We start from the raw sequence: 17,404 nt of genomic DNA on the forward strand, positions 1-17,404 counted from the left end.
AACAAAAAGAGAGAGAGATAAAGAAAAGAAAATGGATATTATTCAAGAGAAGTAAAATCTAAGTAAAGGCAAATACTTCAATCTTAAGGAAAAGCAAAACAAGCATAATAAATTCGGCACATTTGTGAGACTAGTGAAAGGGATAAAATCCGTAATTAATTACACTTAACCAGGGAGAGTTTGAAGTGAACATTTTAACATTTCTATATTGCTCATCATAGGGATGGTGCCAATGGGGAGGCTAGTGGTAGTACCCAGCACTATTTGACCCAACTATTCGGTGTAGGGTATATTAGGGACGGCACAAGAGGGAGGCTAGTAGTAGTACCTCGTGCCCCTTCCAACTCCACCGGATAGGGAGCAAATAGAGTATAGAGCATAAGAAGGTAAAAATGGAAGTATATAAGAAGAATCAAGTCAAATTTTTAATCACTTGAAAACACACTTTAAGGATGAAATCAGTGCAAGATTATATTTAAATAGGAGGAGTTTATTTGAAAAGAATTGATTTTGATCATTGACATGCTTGCTCTTAATATTTTAATGCATAACTTAACACATAATATATTTTGCATATGGCATGATGTCTTGAATTATGGGTTCTCAATATTTTGTAATGCTCCAATCATCTTTAAAATCTGAAAGTTGAATAAACTTGTAAAAAGGAGAAGAGAAGGATATCTCTATTTAGGCAAAATGAATTGATTTTGTTTTATCCTTCAACTTGCCTAACTTTGGTATATAATTCATACCAAAACTCAACATAAATACAAATATTCTGAATATGCTCTTATATGTTTGAAATATGTGTTTTCAATCTTAATAGTTTAAGATGAGCAACAAATGAGAAGATACATATCTCAAATTACAACCTTGAAAGTCTCCTTGAGAATCTTTATAAAATTCAGAATCTGATTTTGTATAAAAGCTTAAACTCAATATGAATTTCTAGATAAAACTACAGCTTAAGAAAAATAGAATAATTCTGATGCGTTGATTGCTTGCCCCGATACGCATCTGAAACATATCATTTCTTATCTTCAAAGTGTACTAATATTGGTCTGAATGATGTGTCTTTCGATGATCTTGATTGCAAACAAATATTTTTTTTTTTTGATATTGAAAAGATTTATTGTGCTTCATACATACATTGCTGAAAAACCTTGATTAAGAAATTGAGTTCTATAAATATATATACTTCAATGATCATCTATATGTTTTTTCTCTCCTACAGTATTAAAGACTTCCATCAAAATATATATGTATATATATATTATTAAAAGAGTGAATGATCTTAAGTCTAGAAATATTTCAGCTCACTCAAACAATTCTTAAAAGAAAGAAAATGTAAATGCTTTTGAAAGAATTTGAGCTTTAAATGAATCATTTTCTGATTAATATTTCAGTACATTTTCTCAAAGATTAAGAGAAAGAAAATTTCAGAGGGAGAGATCATATAGAACTTAATCGTATAAATTCGCATCTAAAGATGAGACAAAGAATACTAAATGTAAAGTGGTATTAAACTTTGTGCTTCATTGAATATCTTTTGAAAGTTGGATTTCCATCTGTATTCATCGGTAAATCATTTATTTCTGAAAATTAATTGACAAGGATTCCGTCTGTCTTAGTATCGAAAATTTATCTTGCAATCTACTTATGAGTTCTTATTGGCTTGCACCTTAGTGTTTCAATCCTGAGCCAATTCATTTTAATTGATTTTGATGTTATGATCTTTAAAGGAGTAAAAGAAAGTCCTTAAGAGAGCTCTAAAAGAACTTTCAAAGCCTTGAATTTTATGTATCCTACACTGCATAGATTCATGTTTTGGTATCTATGCCCCAATACTTTTTTATCATGAAAGAACTTTAAAGTCATTAAGAATTAAGGATTCAACATAATCTTATGTTTTTCAAGTATATAAGGTTTGATCTTTATTTGATCTTATACTATACTCTGAAAACTAATTAGATTGCTCTCATTTTGCTATATACTTAATATATTAAAAAAAAATGTTGGATTTTCATCCGTGCCTTTCCTTGAATATTATTCTTGATACTCCTTGAAATAACTTGAAAAAGATTCCATCTACACTTGATTTCAAAACTATCTTTGGAATCTACATTTAGAGATCACTTCTGGCTTACATTCTAAATATCTCATTCCTAAAGCCAAACACATAGAAATAAGATATCATTTTATTAGGGATCATGTGCAAAATGGAAACATATGAGTATATATGCACTGAAAAACAATTAGCCGACATATTCACAAAACCCTTGAGTGAAGATAGATTCTGCACGCTAAGGAGGAAATTAGGCATATGTGATCCGTTTTATTGAAGAGATATAAAAGGAAGCAAGCAGTCTCATGATACATTCCTCCCATTTCTAAAAACCTATGAAACATGAGTCAAACTTGTAATCTATAGATTCCTTACTCATGTATCATTGTCCCAGAAAGAATTTATAAGGATTGGAAGCAAAAAAAAAAAAAAAAAAATTTTAGAAGCAAAAAGGAAGAGAAAAGAAAAATTCTGCACTTGGGTCGACCCAACCCAGAATAGGGTCGACCCAACGTTGAGTCGACCCAAGAAAATTCTTGAGTCGACCCAACGTCGGGACCCCACTGTTAAAAGGGGGACCCGTGAGCTATCTAGGGCACTGTTTACCCTTTGTCCTCTTCCGAAAACCCTATTTCCCACTCTCAAATCTTCTCCAATCATCTCCAAACAGAAGATTACTTCAAGATCTTGGAGAAATGGGACCCGAGAGAGCCGTAGCCAAGCGATCCGAGAAAGTCTCACGATCTTGTTTAGAGACTAGGATATGTATCTAGTTCTCATATGTATTTGGTGGTTATCGTGCATCTTTAAATCTTGATTGAGGAACATTGTACTTATCTTTATTTTGGGCATTAATGTATGAAAATGTTCCTATTTTGATCAATGAAGTTTGAAGTTTGTTATTTTTTTTGCATCTTTTCCCATGTATCTTTTTGATGATAACAAAAAGGGGGAGAAGTAAGGAAAGAGTATTAGGGGAGAAGTAAAGATATCTTTAGGGGAGAAGTAAAGATATCTTTAGAGTAAATAGAATAACAAAAAGGGGGAGAAGTAAAGAAAGAGTAATAAGAGGAGAAGTAAAGAAAGAAAGAGAAATAATTTGTAAAACAAATTGAAAATCATATAGGAAAGCATATACATCCAAGGGGGAGCAATTTGCAACAATGAAAATGATCAACTCAAAAATTTATATCAAATTTCAGAATTTGGCACACATAATTTCAGAATTTGGCACGCACCTTTCACACCTCGATACATAATCTGAAACTCATGTTTTATCTCAAATTTTTGGAGTTTCATCTTTAATGAATTATAAATGAAAGGGGGAGTAACTCAAAAAGTCAAATTGGCAACATTTAAATGATATAGGGGGAGACTTCACTCTTATATATGAAAAGCTGAAATTCAGCAAGTTAAGCCCTTTTCAAAAACTGATTTTAAGATAAGTATCAATAGGCTCATACTCTTTATTTTGTAATCATCAAAAAGGGGGAGATTGAGAATGATAGTGTTATTTTGATGATTAACAAGCATTTAACAAGAGTATGTTATAAGTTAAATCGATACTTCATTTATAAGTTCATTACTCTCAGTATATTTATATAAATTGATATAGATACATTTCATTGTTTATATGAATGAATCTAACCTTGAGATGCAGCAAAGTGTGGATTGAGTCGACCCAAAGGATGATTAGGTCGACCCCGGCACATCAAGAAATCATTTGGCACACTTCTGCAAAAATGGCACAGATGAACAGTGAGTTGGGTCGACCCAAGGAAAGCATGAGTCGACCCAAACATCAAGATCCTCAAACAACTCAGAAAATGGTTCTCTGGATTTACTGAGAGGGTCGACCCAAGAAGAAGTTGAGTCGACCCAAGTAAACCTTGAGTCAACCCAAAGAAAGGTTGAGTCGACCCAAGTGAAGAAAGGCTGAAATTCAAGATTCTGAATTTTCTGAAAGTTGGGTCGACCCAAGAAAAGTTTGAGCTGACCCAAGGTTGAGTCGACCCAAGAAAAGTTTGAGCTGACCCAAGGTTGGGTCGACCCAAAGAAAGGTTGGGTCGACCCAAGGAAAGGAAGGCTGAATTTCAAGTTTCTGTATTTTCTGAGAGGGTCGACCCAAGGAATGTTTGAGTCGACCCAAGTGAAGGTTGGGTCGACCCAAGGACAGGTTGAGCCAACCCAAACACGGGCTGAACATAACGGCTAGTTGTGCATGCTTTTTGGACTCCCAACGGCTATAAACGGCTAGTTTCTTCAATCCAACGGTCAGAAAGGACTATTTGGAGGTTGGAGAAGTATTTAAGAGGAAGTATTCATCAGAGGAAGCAAGCTTTTGGAAAAATACATCAAGTGCATTCAAGAGAGAACCCTAGCAACGCAAGCTTCATCCAAGTGCTTCATTCAAGAATCAAAGAAAGGGATTGAGCATATTCAAAGAGGCATCAAGAGCTCCATCCTCCCTTGAAGAGTGAAGCATCCTTGACAAAGAAGAGCAAAGCCACTTCAAAGCGATAAATACTTTCTAACTCTTCTTTGTAGCTTATATTGTTTCATATGCTCATTTAGGAGTTTGAATCTTTTCTTTTCATTTGTTAAACACTTTGTAAAGGTTGGTTGGTTAGCCCGCAAAACCAACGGAATAGGTTGATTGGTGAACCCGGAAAACCAATTGTAAAGGTTCGTTGGTGAGCCCGTAAAACCAACAAAGGTTCGTTGGTGAGCCCGTAAAACCAACATAGGTTGATTGGTGAACCCGTAAAACCAATTGTATAGGTTCGTTGGTGATCCCGTAAAACCAACATAGGTTTTTGGTGAACCCGGAAAACCAAAGTGTAAAGGTTTTTGGATTGTGAGCCCGGAAAACAATCCAACTGTAATCCGCGGGATTATAGTGAATTCTCAAGGGGACGCTTGGGGAGTGGACGTAGGTGCTAAGGAGAGCACCGAACCACTATATATTGTTGTGTTTGTGTTATGCTTGTGCTTACGTTTATTCTTGCATCATCTTCTATCTTTGCACTAGTTTAAATCATTCAAATAGTTTAAGAAAGCATCCACCGCACTTAATTAAGAAAACGTTTAAAGCACCAAAATTTAGAAGAAACCAATTCACCCCCCCCCCCTCCTCTTGGCTTGTCACCTTGGGCAACACCTATTTCATAGGTATTCGAAATTTGGTCAAACATTCCTCATTTCAATATTAATAATTCAAAAAATTATTATCAAACTTTTATAGGGTATATTATTAAAGGGAAGGATCACAAACAAACTCACTCTATATTCACCAAAAGAAATCATGTTGATTAGTGTGGTTAAATAAAATAAATTGGAAAAAGATAGAATTCAGTCTGAAATTTTTCAGTGCCGGAGACGTCTCTGGCAAATCGGAGAGACGTCCCCCCGGCGAGACGTCTCGCGTTAGTCGCGGAGACGTCTCGGGGACCAAACGAGGGTTTTTAAAATAGGTTGAAACAGCTCGAGCTGACCCGAGCTATCTCTTTCGTCCCCAACAAAATACAAAACCCTAGCCTCCATTTTTCTCTCCACCTCAAACCGAACCAAAACTCCCCATTTCCCTAGGATTTCCGAGCCATGGCACCTAAAAGAGCTAGGAGAACAAGTGGGAGGCGTCCTAGGGTAGCGACCGACGCCGAGGAACGGAGGGAAGAACCTTCCGCACCGTCTCCTCCGGTTGCTCCGCCAACCACGACCATTTCCTGTGCGAATCGCACAGTAACCACGGGTAGGTTTATAGATTTCTATTTTTTAGAGAGTGAGGGGTTCTCTATTGGAGAGAGACTCCGTGCCCAAGGTTGGGAATATCTTTGTACTCTCAACACATCAACCTACCCCGGTCTAGTTAGAGAGATGTTTAGTAATATGGCCTTAGGGGACTCGGGGTACACTGCCTATGTCCGAGGGACATTGATAGAGATCAATGAGGATACCCTATCTAGTGTATTACAAATCCCTAAAGACGGTGAGGCTCCGACCTCACATCCCCAAAGGGAAATAGCCCTAAACCTAGTTTTAGGACGAGAGGACTGCGGCCCTCTTGATGTGGTTAACTCACAAGACCTAAATGCCGAGATGAGACTACTTTTGAGTATTGTCAACCGGGTCTTGTTTCCAAAAACCGGTCACTTCGATTTTGTTTCGGAGCGAGATTTAGTCATCATGCACCACATCCTACTAGGGATTCCCCTAAATCTCCCTAGACTTATGCTGAACTACATTTCTATATGTCATAGGTATTCTAGGTTTAGCATACCCTATGGGATGATCTTTACCCTAGTATTCAAACATTTCAAGGTTCAAACTCCAGAAAATGAGCCTGCAAAACCCTTGAGAAACACCGACTACTATAATGAAAGCACAATGCGTAGAATGGAGTTTCACAAGGTAGATGGGTCTTGGGTCAAGGTACCAAAAAGAAAATCTCAAACCTTAGAGCCCGAGATCCCACATCAGGAGCCTGACCACCACTCTCCTCCACATAGCCACATGGCCTTCCCTGATGTACCCTCCAGCTCAGCTGGACCTTCCACATCTGTGCCTCCTCCTCCTCCAGTCAGTGGGCCCTTCTCCCTATCAGAAGAACAGATGCGCACTTTAGCATCTGTAATATGCCAGCAGATGAGGGAGGAGATGAGATCGATGATTTCTACTGAGTTGGCTCCCATCAGAACCTCACATTAAGTGCTTCTACAAGAGTTGAAGGAAATTAGAGCTCAGATAGAAGCTACAGCGACAGAACTAGTTCATGTGAGTGCCACCCAATCCTTCAGATCAATTGAGCTACAGGATGACTTGAAGAGCATATCAAAAAGCCTTCAAGAATTGACAAGCCCTGGAGGCAATGTGGGCACTGTGGTTGCCCAACTTAGAGGAAGAATTGAAAGGGCAAGCATTGAATTTGAAGCACTAGTGGCAGCCTTCCATCAGTCTCAGGGAGATCAGTTCAGAACACTGCTAGATTCAATTAATGCATTTATAGATGCAGCTGCTAGGGCTTATGAGCAACGTCGCCGATGAGGGACATTTTGTAGACATCTAGAGTTTATTTGTTTTTGTAAAACCCTAGGCTCATTTTGACACTTCTTTTGTATTAGGAATCAATACTTGTAATGATTTCCTCTTTTTTTTAACCTTGTAATGCCTTCAAATGATTGCAATGACATATGAATGACATACAATTTTTTTTGAAATCTTGTGTTTGTTTCAAATCCTGTGGAATCAAACCTTATGTATGTGATTCTGTGTTGTGCCATAAAAATCTCATAACATACCTTAAGTGTTCAAATTTGACACAATTTATCAATGCATATAAAACAGGGGGAGCACATCTTGTGATAACTATTTTAAACAAAAAGAGGAGTCTGAAATGAATTCCAAAACAAAGGAGGAGTGAAATGAATGCTGAATTCTTTAATAAAAATAACTTGAATATCCTTGAGTGGTTCATGGTAATATGCTGAATTCTACTAGGAATTGAGTTTTAAGTACCTAAGGATAATTTGTCCCCTTCATTGTTGATGACAAAAAGGGGGAGTAGAACCAATATGGATATTGGATATATTGGAATGCAAAATTTATGGAGTGTATTGAGTAGATATATATATATGGAGTATATGGAGTAGAACCAATATGGATATTGGATATATTGGAATGCAAAATTTATGGAGTGTATTGAGTAGATATATATATATGGAGTATATGGAGTAGAACCTAAATATGGAATGCAAAATTTACACTCATACTTAAAAAATTGAATTAGAAAAAGATAAAATTGAAGAATATTGGCTTTAAGATAATTGCCCTTCTGGAAAAGAAAGGGGGAGTCAAAAAGAACTTAGCCTTCAATTGTCTTTAGCATCAATATTTCATTAATTTAAATTTTAACTTGATTCAAATTCAGTTGATATACTAAAATTGCTTAAGAGCTATTAAGATCAATCTTATGCATAAGGATAGAACTGAAAGTTGACTATTTTGAATTATGCACACTGTATCTAGCTCAAATCAAAACATTATACTTGTACATCTGATCAAATACTGTGTATATGTTTAAATTTCGAATTTTGCATATACTCAGTGTTTTGTCATCATCAAAAAGGGGGAGATTGTTGACCTCCTAATGGATTTTGATGAATACAAAACACTAGAGTATAATTTCATTTATCTTAACAATTTATTTGAGAATTTTAGGTGATTAATTAATAATATTGTTAAGAAATGTCTAGGCAAGTTTCCATAATTTTTAAGGATTTATTGAAGAATTTTTTAGTTGAAGAAAATAAATCAGGGACAGCCGAGACGTCTCCGGGTTGTCTCAGAGACGTCTCTGGCACAAACAGGAAGAACTGGCACGTCTGGAGACGTCCCCGGCACCTGGCGAGGCGTCTCGCAGGGTCGGAGTCGACTCTCTCAGAGGCGGAGTCGACTCTCTTAGAGGCGGCAGAAAGGCCGATTTCAAGGGATGCGCGCGAGTCGTCTCCACAGGACGCGGAGTCGTCCCTGCGAGTAAAAAGCAGACTTCTGGAGTCGTCCCCGAGGTAGTGGAGTCGACTCTCTCAGGGTATTCCAGAGGATGTCTTTTTCGATGATAAGGCAGTGGAGACGTCCCCTGAAAAAGCGGAGTCGACTCTCTCAGAGAATTCCAGAGGACTTGTTTTTCGAAGATAAAACAGCGGAGTCGTCCCTGAGGCAGCGGAGTCATCCCCATGCAAAAAGTGCAAACATCCCGAGACGTCCCCGTAAAGTGCCGAGGCGACCCTCTCAGAAAAACAGAAAAACAAGCATTCAAACGGTTCATCATCAGAGTCGTCCCCGTAAAGCGCCGAGTCGACCCCAAACAACGTCAAAAGAAAAATCTTACAGCCGAGACGTCTCGCGTTGAAGCGGAGACGTCTCCGGAGCGCCTGGGACGCGACTGACACCTTTTTGCAGGTTTGTTTGAATTTCAAATGTTTCTTTCTTTGTGTCTAACGGCTATATTTGCTTTTTGGGCTATAAAAGGGAGCTCTTAAGTGCCTTCCAACAACTTCTCACCAACCTAACATAAGATCATTCAAGAGAGAAGAAAGAAAAAGAGGTTCAAGGGAGTTAGTGCATTCAAGTGAAGAAATCAAGTGCCTTCAAGCTGTCCAACTGATTTCGTGCTCAACTACTCTCTCCCGCTCGGCATTCAAAGCTCACATTCAAGCCAACGCAATCCACATCGGAAGAACCACCACTTCCCACGCTTCCAACGGCTAAAAGGGTTCTTCTGGGTTTTATTATTTCTCACTGTTTTATTTGCTTCTTAAGAGCTTTTGAATCCTTGTAAAACTTTTCATTATTGTGCTTGTTCCAGTCAAGGGACTTGGAACAAGGGAAAGGCGTCCCAAGCCTAGGTGAAATTGGAGGTTGTAGGGTGCTACGATTTTAATCTTGCTCTTTTAAAAAGGGAAATTAAACGTAGGATACCCCAAGTATAGGGTGTAGCAAAGTAATATTCTCGGTGAGTCTGAGATCGAATCCACAGGGATTTGATAGTGAACAAAAAACTAAAGGCTAAATAATATTCGGATTGACAAAATATAACTAAGGCATCAGGATTCAGCCTAGCACTTCATCATGTTTTTCCTAAAATCATCTATTATCTCAGTTAAATAGATTTAGTTTTATGGGCAGCATTACAGTAATTCTATTTTAAACTACAGGGATTTCTAAGCATCTGTTATACCCGGGGAAAATAACAAATCAAAGAAAATATATAAGTTTGAAATAATTTCTATAAATTTCCTGCACCATAAATTAAATCAAAAACATTAAAATCCCATTGATGATTAAATGAAATACATGAAGAAAATACTAGGCTTTTCCCTAGCCTTAGCTAGAGGAGATTTAGCTACTCATATGAAATGAGAACATTTTATAAAAGGGGTTAGCATAGAATAAATAAAATAAACATAAACCCCTTTTTTTATCTTTCTTCTATCAAGGAAACAGAGCACTCTGTTTTCCTTGAATCTTCTCCCGTGGCCTCTCCTCCTTCGTCGCACGGCTAAGAGGAAAGATCGGAAGAGGGAGCTTTGCTGGTAGATCCTCCCGTGGCCTCTTCCTCCTTCCTCCCTCTCTCGCTCGAACTTGGATGGATCCGTCCGGCTAGCTGGTTTGTTCCGTCCGGCTGGGAATAATGCCGATAGATCCTCCTCCTCTTCTTCTCCCGTGTAGGAATGAATCCCCCCCCCCTCCTCCTCTTCTTTCCGTCGGCTGCTGCTCCTCTTATAGCATGTTCTTGAGATGCGGGATGAAGTTGAATCGCTTGAGACTCTTCAGCTGGGAACGTTGCAGAAATTTGAGAATTGATGAGCCACGGGGTGGAATGATCCGTTTGGAAGATGAATGCTGGGACGTTGCAGACGTTTGGGAAGCTCCAGATGTTGACGTTTGGAAATTAAGAAGACTCGGCTTGGGACTCTTCTCCTCCGATGGCTGCTGGCCATTGGGCTCAAACCCAATGTTATTGGGTTTCTTGGATTACTTGCATTCAAACATAAAAAAAAAAAATATTAATTAATCAATTTTATCAATAATGATTAGCTATAATGCTAATTAAAATGGTATGAAAATTGTACTTTTTGTGCTCTCATCACACCCCCCAACTAGCTTATTGCTAGTCTCTAGCAATTTAGTGTGAAAATGATAAAATGAGAGTGCAAAAGTATTGTTCATTTTTATATATCAATATGCATGAATTAAAATAAATACTCACTTTCGTAGAGCATTACGATTGCACTTAGCACGTGCAACAAGCCGTTAAACCCCTAGGTTACCCTAGTGGACGAGTGTTGTCTCGTGAGGGTTTGCAGTGATGATACCCACAAACATCATTTTAAAAGATACTCTAAGACATAGCAACCCTTAAGGCAAATGTAAATGTCACGTTTCAGAATACCTATACCTCCACCACAATTGGGTACCCCTTGAGTTCTAGGTGCACTACTCAAATTCACAAGTGTTAACTACCATTTGTTAGCTCCCGACCTACTAAATTTTCCGAATATCACATGTTATTTATCCAGAATGGTTCGCATATAAAAAATGAAGCTATCAATCCCAACTAGACATCCCAGGTACACAGAGTTCTAAAACAATAGAGTCAAACCAGTCATCCACAAGTCACTTGGTTTTAATTTAACTAACCCACTCATGTTTAAAATATTTTTTTTTTTCGCACAGTGACTACAACAGTCCAACTCCATTAGGCTCTAGTAAGGTCCATGTAACGAGCTTTGGGTCAATGACTCTTGATCCAGTTAGCTCAAGGCATTAGGTGAAACACCCCTCGGACTTAATTACTCAAACCAGACTATGCCACGAGGCCAGACTAGTCACTTATTTCAGTCATTTTCACCTTTTTACGCGAACACTCGCTGCTTTGTAGGCAAGAGACCGGTTACTCAGTGAAGACAAACTGTATTATTTCTCTCTTTTTTTTTTTTTTTTTTTTAATGTAACGTGACTGTATTGTGACTATAGGTCAACCAAGGTCAGAACATAAGGCACCCAGGTGATCTAGCCGGGAATTTCAAACTCTATCTTTATGTGAAAACCAAATCATGGACTTTAAGACAAGGACACTCGTACTTCTTTTGCGAATAAGGTCAACAAACAAATAGGTAACACAAGTGAACTCCTGAGGCCTTCCTATTGTCATTGAATACTTATGTGGGGATCTAGTAATAGGTCTCTAATAAGTCATAATATGCTCCTTGCCTTAATAGCTACACATGTTTATTTCTTTGAAAAATATAGTGGTAATTAAATGCAACAAAATATATGTTTGTTATTATTATTACTATTATTATATTTTTGTATTATTTTTTATTTATATATATATATATATTTTTAAATAGAGAGTTTTTTTTTTTGAAATATATGACAATTGGTGTGATATATAGAAAAATATAGTAATCTCTCCCCCAACTTAAATTCAACATTGTCCCCAATGTTTCAACATGAATGCATTAAATATGATAGTATGAAGGATAATAAGGCTGAAGGTTAGAATTTACCTGATAAAATGACTGCACACTGTTGTTGCTCACCAATTGTCATATGAAAGAAAGAAAAATTATATACAAACAAAGGATCTCTAGCAGATATAGAGATCAATCCTGATAAACAGGATCTCCCAGATTGGTCGATTCAACTTCTGGGGTAAAGTTGTCCAAAAATAACTTCAAACGTTGGCCATTTACTTTAAAAATATTACCGGTGTTTGGATTCTCTATCTCATCGGTTCCATACGGATAAACAGTTTTAACTATAAATGGACCAGTCCACCTAGATCTCAATTTTTCTGGAAATAAATGAAGTCTTGAATTATACAATAGAACTTTCTGGGAAGGCTCAAATGTTTTTCTCATAATATTTCTATCATGAAAGACTTTCATTTTATTCTTATAAATTCGAGCATTCTCATATGCTTCATTCCTGATTTCCTCTAGTTCATTAAGTTGAAGTTTGCGTAGTGAACTAGCCTTATCTATATCAAAATTAAATCTCTTAATAGCCCAGTAGGCTCTATGCTCCAATTCCACAGGCAAGTGACACGGTTTACCAAAAATAAGACGGTACGGAGACATACCAATTGGACTTTTAAAAGCAGTACGATAAGCCCAAAGTGCATCAGTTAGACGCAAAGAGCAGTCTTTGCAATTTGGGTTAACCGTTTTTTCCAAAATATTCTTAATTGATCGATTGGAGACTTCAACTTGTCCACTTGTTTGTGGATGATAAGGGGTGGCGACTTTATGGGTGATCCCATATTTTCGCATTAAAGCCTCAAAAGGCTTATTACAGAAGTGTGAACCCCCATCACTGATGATGGCTCGAGGCGTTCCAAATCTGGAAAGAATGTTTTCTTTTAAAAATTTTAAAACAGTTTTGTGGTCATTATGTTTGCAAGGAATTGCCTCAATCCATTTGGAGACATAATCTACAGCTACTAAGATGTACAAATTTCCGAATGAAGGAGGAAATGGACCCATAAAATCTATTCCCCAACAATCAAATATTTCGATAATTAAAATTGGGTTAAGAGGCATCATATTCCTACGAGTTATCCCACCTAACTTTTGACAACGCTCGCAAGCTTTGCAAAAGTTATGGGAATCTTTAAACAAGGTGGGCCAATAGAAACCGCACTGTAAAATTTTTGCAGCCATTTTCTTAGCAGAGAAATGACCACCGCAAGCTTCAGAATGACAAAAGGAAATGACACTAATAAATTCGTCATTAGGTACACATCTCCTAATAATTTGATCTGGGCAGTATTTGAAAAGATAAGGATCATCCCAAAAAAAAATTTTTATTTCAGTCAAAAATTTTCTTTTGTCTTGTTTATTCCAATGACTTGGTAGTTCACCTGTTACTAAAAAATTTGCAATGTCTGCAAACCAGGGTGAAGATGTGATCTCAAACAGTTGCTCATCAGGGAAAGTGTCTTTTATGGGTGAATTGTCTAAGGAATCTGAAAGAGTCAGACGGGACAAGTGATCAGCTACTACATTCTCTACCCCTTTTTATCTCTTATTTCTAGAAAAAATTCTTGGAGCAGAAGGATCCACCTAAGCAAACGCGCCTTAGCATCCTTTTTTGAAAGAAGGTACTTAAGGGCAGCGTGGTCAGTGTAGATAATAATTTTGGATCCAATCAAGTAAGACCTAAATTTGTCTAGTGCAAATACTACGGCAAGTAGTTCCTTTTCCGTAGTGGTGTAATTCTTTTGTGCACTATTTAAAGTCTTACTTGCATAGTAAATAACATAAGGCTTTCTTTCTTTTCTTTGCCCTAGAACTACCCCAACTGCATATTCACTAGCATCACACATAATTTCAAAAGGAAGCGACCAGTCAGGTGGTTGCATGATGGGAGCAGAGCAAGCTTTTAAGTTTATCCAAAGCTTTTTGACATTCTTCAGACCACACAAATTGGGTTTCCTTTTGAAGGAGATTACATAAGGGTTTAGATATTGAGCTAAAATCTTTAATGAATCTCCTATAAAATCCTGCATGACCCAAAAATGAGCGTATATCTTTGATAGTTTTTGGGTTGGGTAAGTTAGCAATTAAGTCAATTTTAGCCTTGTCTACTTCAATTCCTTCAGATGAAATGACATGCCCGAGAACAATTCCCCTAGTTACCATGAAATGGCACTTTTTCCAGTTTAAGATTAGATTCTTCTCCTCACACCGAATTAAGACTAGCTTTAAATGGTCTATACAGTTTTCAAAAGAGGAGCCGAAAACAGAGAAATCATCCATGAAGACTTCCAAAAAACGCTCAACCATGTCAGAGAAAATACTGAGCATGCATCTTTGGAAGGTTGCAGGAGCATTACATAATCCAAAAGGCATTCTCTTGTAAGCAAATGTGCCAAAAGGACATGTAAAAGTGGTCTTTTCCTGATCTTTAGGATCAATTGCAATTTGGTTGTAACCTGAATAGCCATCTAGAAAGCAATAATATTTATGACCTGCTAACCTTTCTAAAATTTGATCAATAAAAGGTAGAGGAAAATGATCCTTCCTAGTAACAGAATTAAGTTTCCTATAGTCAATGCATACACGCCAACTAGTGGGGACCCTAGTTGGAAGTAATTCATTGTTGGCATTTTTGACTACAGTAACACCAGATTTTTTCGGGACCACTTGGGTTGGACTTACCCATTTACTATCTGAAATTGGGTAGATCATACCCGCATCCAGAAGTTTCAGAACTTCTGCTCTAACCACATCCTTCATGTTTGGGTTTAATCGACATTGAGGTTGACGAGAAGGTTTGGCATCAGCTTCTAAGTGGATTCTATGAGTGCAAATTGAGGGACTAATTCCCTTGATATCAGCAATTGTCCACCCTATTGCTCCCTTATGTTCCTTGAGAATTTCTAACAATTTTAATTCCTGATTTTGTTCGAGTTGGGATGATATGATCACAGGAAAAGTCTCTTCTTGACCAAGGTATGCGTACTTGAGCTCAGATGGCAAAGGCTTTAGCTCAAGTTTAGGTGCTTGAACACTAGATGGTAGAGGACTATTGTTGCGTGTGGGCAATTCTTCAAAACGAGATTTCCACCTATCTGTATCCAACAAAGGAGCTGAATCTAATATAGCACTGATTTCTCTAAAGTTTTGATTGATATCTGTATTTCCGAAATGAGTTAGGCATGTTTCTAAAGGATCAGAAGAAAGAGATGGGACAAGAGCATCTTCTACAACGGAGTCGATCAGATTAACTCCATGAATTTCATCATTTTCGTTATCATTATCGGGTTGTTTACAAATGTTAAATATATTAAAATCTATAGTCATATTCCCGAATGACATTTTCATTATTCCATTTCGACAGTTAATTAAAGCATTGGAAGTAGCTAGAAATGGGCGGCCTAGAATGACAGGTATTGGAGTGGTACAATTCATGACAGGCTGGGTATCTAATACTATGAAGTCGACTGGAAAATAGAATTTATCAATTTGGACAAGTACATCCTCGACTACTCCTCTTGGTATCTTTATAGATCGATCGGCAAGTTGGAGAGTAACCTTGGTGGGTTTTAATTCACCAAGTCCTAACTGTTCATAAACTGAATAGGGCAGTAAGTTAACACTTGCACCTAAATCAAGAAGGGCTCGTTGTATCCTGAAGTTTCCTATGATGCAAGATATGGTAGGACAACCAGGATCTTTATACTTAGGTAGGGTGTTGTGTTTGAGAATAGCACTCACCTGTTCAGTTAGAAAAGCTTTCTTTTGTACATAAAGCTTTCGCTTTATGGTACAAATATCTTTTAAAAATTTGGCATAAGATGGGATCTGCTTAATGGCATTTAATAAAGGAATATTAATCTTTACTTGTTTAAAGATATCCAAAATTTCTTGGTCAGGTATTCCCTTTTTAGCTGCAAGCAAGCGCTGAGGAAATGGAGCAACTATTTTGTGATGGGGTATTGAATCATTTTGTTCATTATCATCTTCATCCTTCTTTTCAATAGATTTTTCAGGTTTGCCATCTTTTGTCGGAATTTCTTTGTTAATTATTTTTCCACTACGAAGGGTTGTGACAGACTTAACTTGCTCAAATTTAGGTTGGGATGAACTTGCTTCATGGACCTCATGTTGACCCTTTGGGTTAGATTGAGATTGGGCTGGAAATGTCCCTTTTTCCCTAACATTGAGTTGAGCCTCAATTCTACCTACAGAATTTTTAAGTTCTTGAAGTGACTGCATGGTATTCTGATTTATCTGGGTCTGCCCTTGCATGAAGGTTTGCAAAGTATCTTCAAGGGATTTCCTATGTGGTGGCACATAAGGAGTAGGAACAGAATTTCCATGAGATTCATTGGTAGTGGGTCCATGTCTCCAGCTAAAGTTAGGATGGTTTCGCCAATTAGGATTATATGTTTCTGGAAATAGTCTTTTATAAGTATTGGTGAAATTTGCTTGATCATGCAACACTTCTTGAAAAGCAGGGATTGTAGGACAATCCTTGGTCACATGTGCATTACTCTCGCAAATTCCACATATACTTTCAACAATAGTTTGTGCTTTTCCTATATTGGCTTTGCTTAATTCCATGGCTTCAACCTTCCTAGTCAGATTAGCAATTTTTACATTGACATCATTATCATCTTTAATAAGATATATTCCTCCTTTTGCATTAGGTGCCATTTTAGATTTTTCATTTTTATCTGTTGTATCCCAAGCTTGTGCATTTTCTGCTAAAAGATCAAAATAATCCCAGGCTTCATTTGGTTCCTTACTCATGAATTCACCATTACACATCATTTCTACAAATTGTCTCATATTTGAGGACAAACCATCATAAAAGAAACTAATGACCCTCCAAATTTCATATCCATGATGTGGGCAAGCAAGCAGAAGGTCCTTAAATCTTTCCCAACACTGAAAAAATGTTTCTCCATCTTTTTGTGCGAAGTTCATGATATTTCTTCTAAGTGTGTTTGTTTTATGTGTTGGAAAGAATTTCTTTAAAAATTCTCTTGTCATTTCTTGCCAGGTGGCTATGGTCCTAGGTCTTAAAGAATGTAACCATGACTTAGCTTTTTTCTTTAAAGAAAAAGGAAATAACTTAAGCTTCACTACCTCTTCATTGATATTATTAAATTGAAGTGTTGAACACACTTCATCAAATTTTTTTAGGTGCAAGTAGGGACTTTCGGAGTCAAGTCCATGAAACTTTGGGAGTAATTGGATTATTCCTGGTTTCATGTCAAAAGCTCCCACAGCAGTAGGAATGACCATACAGGATGGGGTACTGATC

At 37.3% G+C, this 17,404-nt stretch overlaps 1 non-coding gene across 1 annotated transcript; it reads left to right on the plus strand.

Annotated features, from left to right (window-relative positions):
• The first annotated feature begins 16,975 nt into the window (after nucleotides 1-16,975).
• LOC149751453 (small nucleolar RNA R71) lies at nucleotides 16,976-17,082 on the plus strand. The gene has a single exon (XR_016398265.1). It is a non-coding gene; the product is annotated as a small nucleolar RNA R71 (small nucleolar RNA).
• Nucleotides 17,083-17,404: the final 322 nt, after the last annotated feature.

This window comes from Phoenix dactylifera, chromosome 13 (assembly GCF_051530095.1).
Source record: "Phoenix dactylifera cultivar Ajwa chromosome 13, Ajwa_hap1_PhDact_Kaust_v1.1, whole genome shotgun sequence".
NCBI lineage: Eukaryota > Viridiplantae > Streptophyta > Magnoliopsida > Arecales > Arecaceae > Phoenix > Phoenix dactylifera.